The following is a 5,843-nucleotide window of genomic DNA, read 5'->3' on the forward strand; positions in this document are numbered from 1 at the left end:
TTTCCTAAAGAGAATCTTTAGAAAACCAAAGACTTAACGTCAGGTTTTCATATGTCTTAGTAGTCTGAATAAAACTTGTTAAATAATTTTTTCCCAGAAGAAACATTATATGAATATTTAATTTTCCAAAAGTGATATTAATAGTTAATTATCCAGTTATCTGGACCTTTTCCAAAAGAGTATATCTATAAAGAGCATCTAGTCTATCAAATGTAGAAATAAACTCAAGGGATAGTAAATTAATATTTAGTCTGTAAATATTATCTCACTATGTCCATGATGATGTAAACTTAGTAACCATTTTTAAGGATTTAATATGTTTGCTTATTGTTAACATATATATAGACAGAAAAATAAATAGATGAATTTTCAGAATTTATCTAATTTTCTCCTCCATCAAAGTTACAAATTAGCTGTTGGATTTATTATGCTCAGTTAAAATTCTCTGGCATTTTATCTTGATATTACTGACAGCCTGGAAGGAGTATCTTGTTTGTTTGGCAAGTGGATTTTTTTTAAAATAAATTATTGCTTCATAATTTTTATTGTTTATATTTCAAGGTTATGAAAAATGCCTTTAAAAGATAAATGGTATATACACACACACACACACACACATATATGTATGTATTTTTAAAAATCTCCATATGGTATACCTGTTGTGACATAAATAAATGAAAGCTTAATTTCCTGCCTTGTTGTTAACTATTGCACCATATTATTTTAAGCACTACGCTATACATACTTCTTTTGAAAATTCACTGCACTTATACACACTTCTTTTAGAAATACACTGCACTTATATACACTTGTTTTGGAAAAACTAATAAAGTAATGTATGTTCCAATACAGAATCATCACTAGGGCACATTATGTGATAAAAATGCAAGACGCTATGCATGCTGTTTTTAAAGTATATAAATATGTATGTAGACACACATGTGCAAAAAATTGGGAAAAATAATTCAGAATTTGGTGACAGTGGTTACCTTTGGGGAGTGGAACCAGAGTTGAAGAAATACTTCATTTTTTATACTTTTATATTTTGAAGATATATAAATACAAATATTTAAGAAAGACTGTGTAGCTCAACAATATATCAGAAAAACCTGTGTAACTAGTATACAGGATAGAAGCTAGAATTTGCTAGCACACAGGGTCCTGGCAAATACGTTTGACCATTCACTACCTCTTACCTTCACAAAGTTAACTACTGGTATGATTTTTACAGTAATCAATTTCTTGATTTTTATATCTACATGTGCTTCCCCAAGCATGACACTTCAGTATTCCTAATTTTTTGAACTTCTTTTAAATAAAATCATGCAGAACATATGATTAGTTTTATTGGGCAATAGCAAATGGTTCACTAACAAGATTCTCACCAACAGCTACATGTTTTTGGCAATATTTGACATGGGCAGTCTACTTAATTTTAAGTATTTTGATTCTTTTGTCATATTATCACATTAAAGTTCTTTTTTGCCTTTTAATGACAGCTATTCTGATTTTCATTTTACATTTTGATTTCCTCTTCTATAAAGTCTCAAGTCCTTTTATATTACTGTGTCTTTGATATCTGTTTTAAAATATGTTTTGGATAAAAGCCTTTATCACTTATATGCATTGAGAAGAGCTCCTCTATGAATTCTCATTTCACTTACCTTACAATATCTAATAAACACTAATGACAATTTTTTTTTTTTCTTTTTGAGACAGAGTCTCACTGTCACCCCAGGCTGGAGTGCAGTGGCATGATCTCGGCTCACTGCAAGCTCCCGCCTCCCAGGTTCACACCATTCTCCTGCCTCAGCCTCTGGAGTAGCTGGGACTGCAGGCGCCCGCCACCACACCCGGCTAATTTTTTGTATTTTGAGTAGAGATGGGGTTTCACCGTGTTAGCCAGGATGGTCTTGGTCTCCTAACCTCGTGATCCGCCCGCCTTGACCTCCCAGAGTGCTGGGATTACAGGCGTGAGCCACCACGCCCGGCCATGACAATTTTAATGTAGTTTAATTCAATGGTTCTTAAATGGGTTTTGTTTAGTTACCTAGGGAATATTTTTCAATGACTCATGACAATTTCAGTTGTTATAACTGGTGAGATGCTAATGGCATCATGGAGGTAGAGGACATGGATGCTGCTAAACATGCTATAATACTTGGACTGCCCAACCATGGCAAAGAATTATCCTGCCCAAAGTGTAACAATGCAATATGTGTGTATTTTTTGAAGATATTTTACAATATAAATTTCTAGAATATTTATTGAATAATTATATTCATCTATACAACTCACCAGCACCGATTTTTATACATGAAACATACAGAGAGTAGAGAATTATTTTTTTCACTATGTGGACATGAAACATGTACAGAATAAAGAATTATTTTTCACCACGTGGTCACCAAAATGGAACACACATTTTATTGGAAATGACACCATTTCAGCTGTGCTGTGCAATATTTGTTATATATGAAATATCCTTATAGACATGAGTCTGTTCCTGGGTTATCAGTCTGAATACTCTCTTCTTTCCAAAACTACATTCTCCATCTTTTTGAGTAGGATTAATATAAAAAATGCAAGTCCACTCATGTTTTTCTTCTTCAATATTGCTCTACTTGCAGCTTTGCATTTCCATATAAATGATGGAATTATGTTCTCATTTCCAAAAAACAAAGCAAACAAGCAAACACCCTGCTTGTTTTATGATCAGTATTTAATTGAATTCATGAAAATGTTTACAATATTAAATGTTTCAGTTCATGAATGTCTATATTTAATTTTCAAAAGTGAAATAAACTATTGCTGGTTATAAAAGTCTAAGTTGTCAATTAGTCTTCTTCAACTCTTTAAATATATCATTCTAATTTCTTCATATTTATTGATGCTAAAATGAAAACATGTATTAGCCTGATGTTAATATGAAAAGATGTGTGTTTCCACTTTTAAGGCTTTTTTTTTTTTTTTGCTCTGGTTACTGTATCTTATGTTCTTCGCATTTTTATTCTGATAGCTTTGAAGAAATTTTCTTTTTATCTTTCTTTACAGTGATAGTATTTTTTTTTTTTTTTTTTTTTTTGAGATGGAGCCTTGGTCTGTCGCCCAGGCTGAAGTGCAGTGGTGCGATTTCACTGCAACCTCCACCTCCTGAGTTCAAACCATTCTCCTACCTCAGCCTCCCAAGTAGCTGGGATTACAGGACCACGCCCGGCTAATTATTTTTGTATTTTGATAGAGACGGGGTTTCACGGTGTTAGCTACGATAGTTTCTATCTCCTGACCTAGTGATCCGCCCGCTTTGGCGTCCCAAAGTGCTCGGATTACAGGCATGAGCCACCGTGCCCATTCAGTACCTTATAGCGCTATGAACTGATGTGTTGTTTTATCATCCTTTAGACAGTTCTTGGGTTTCGACTCTTAAATAGTCAAGTTTGTAAGTCCCATTATCACCCTTCATTATTTTTCTTTTTTTCTGAGACAGCGTCTTGCTCTGTCTCCCAGGCCAGAGTGCAGTGGTGCTGTCTTGACTTACCGCAACCTTCGCCTCCCAGATTCAAGTGATCCTCCCACCTCAGTCTCCCAGACTACAGGTATGCACTACCAGGCCCTGCTAATTTTTTGTAGAGACAGGGTCTCACTATGTTGCCCAGGCTGGTCTTGAACTTCTGGGCTCAAGCGATCCTCCAACCTTGATCTCCTTAAGTGCTGGGATTACAGGCATGAGCCATGCATCCTGCAATCTTCATTCATTTAAACATTTCATTGAAAATTCCATTAAGCTTCTACAGTGTATCCTTAGTTCCCTAACTCATTTCTCTATTTTCCTTTACTGTGTCTTATTCTTTTCTTAACATTTTTGTCTCATCTATTTTGTAGTTTACTATTTTTTCCTTAATAATTTATATTGCTCTTAAATTTATCCATGGAGTTGTTAGTGTATTTTTTAATTAACAGTTTTAAATCTGGCTTTCCAATTTTTCTTGAGTTCTCTGCTAAAATTGTGAGTCATATTTTCTATCTCCTTGTAAATACTAAATAAAATCATTTTTATAATTTGTTCAATAACTTCAATATGTTGAACTGTGTCCGGAACTGGTTCCTTCCGGTGGATTCTTGGTCTGGCTGACTTTAAGAATGAAGCCGCAGACCCTCGCGTGAGTGTTCCAGTTCTTAAAGATGGTGTGTCTGGAGTTTGTTCCTTCAGATGTTCAGATGCATCTGGAGTTTCTTCCTTCCGGTGGGTTTGTGGTCTAGCTTGACTTCAGGAGTGAAGTCCTAGACCTTTGCAGTGAGTGTTAGAGCTCTTAAAGCTGGCACATCCGGAGTTGTTTGTTCCTCCTAGTGGGTTCATGGTCTCGCTGACTTCTGGTGTGAAGCCACAAACTTTTGCAGTGAGCGTTACAGCTCATAAAGGTAGGGTAGACCCAAAGAGTGAAGGGCAGCAAGATTTATTGTGAAGAGCAAAAGACCAAAGCTTTCAGAGCGTGGAAGGGGACCCAAGTGCGTTGTCGCTGCTGGCTTGGGTGGCCAGTTTTTATTTTCTTATTTGGCTCTGCCCTCATCCTGCCGAATGCTCTATTTTACTAAGTGCTGATTGGTCCGTTTTACAGAGTACTGATTGGTGCGTTTACAAACCTTTAGCTAGACAGAAAAGTTCTCCAAGTTCCCACTCGACCCAGGAAGTTCAGCTGGCTTCACCTCTCAGAACTATATATTTCTGTTTATATTAACTGTCGCTTTTCTTTGATTTCACTTATGCATTATTGTCTTGTTGTCTTCTTGGTTCTTTTATTTGTTCCAAACACTGTATTAGCAATTCAAAATAATTTAATTAGTAGGCCCAGGAGGACTGTACCAGTGACCAGCACCTGGCAGGGTCTGGGGTGGGAAAAATAAATAAATGATTTAAGTTGCAAAGTATAGAGCTTACCTTGTTACTAATTAAAATGTTCAAAAAGCTCTATTACAAATGTTTGATATTTATAAGTAGATTGTACTTTTAAAACTCATCAGATACTTGATTATACTAAGAGAATATTGCTTATTTATATGTGAGATTACAGATATATGGTTTTGCTAAAAATATAGTTTCTATCTTATAGAAATACACAGTGAAATATGTATGAATGAAATTATTTTATGTCTAGGATTTACGAAGTAATATTACTAATTATACAGTGTGTGGGATTAGAATGAGGGTATAGAGCAAATAAGATTAGCAATTACTTGATATTTAAATAAACACAAAATGTGTACATAGAGATTTATCACATATTTAATATTCTATATAATTAAATGTTAAAAAAATTAAAGACTCTGTATGTACCCTCACAGAATTTGCTTTTTAAATGTCATTTGCATAACTCTACAGGCAATTCAAGATGATCTCCATCCAATTTCTGGAATTGAAACAATTCAAATCTGTGCTTCAACTTCTGCAAAGTGTTATTTCTTTCTGAAAAGCTTTTTAGCTAGGATTCTCCTTTTGGTACTGTGACTTAAAGCAAGATGTTAATCCTCACGTTTTTCAGCAATCAAGACTTTATCCTACCAGTACCCTCAGGAGTACTAGATTATTTCATCTACTCTGTCTCCATGACATTGATACAAAGATTGAACAAAAATTACAGTCTAGACATTTAGTCAAATGATTTTACGCTTAATAACATAGACTGAGTATTCCTGATTAAATTGAGGTTATCCTTCTTGGCAAAAATGTTACTTAAATGAGGCTTAAATATTAAAAAATAGGGGATTTGTAAGGAGATACTTTAATATCGTTTAAATATTTTTGCCTTTCAACGTTTTGCACAATAGCTTCTCTTTCATTGCTCCCT

The sequence above is a fragment of the Mandrillus leucophaeus genome, unplaced genomic scaffold (assembly GCF_000951045.1).
Source record: "Mandrillus leucophaeus isolate KB7577 unplaced genomic scaffold, Mleu.le_1.0 Scaffold31, whole genome shotgun sequence".
Lineage (NCBI taxonomy): Eukaryota > Metazoa > Chordata > Mammalia > Primates > Cercopithecidae > Mandrillus > Mandrillus leucophaeus.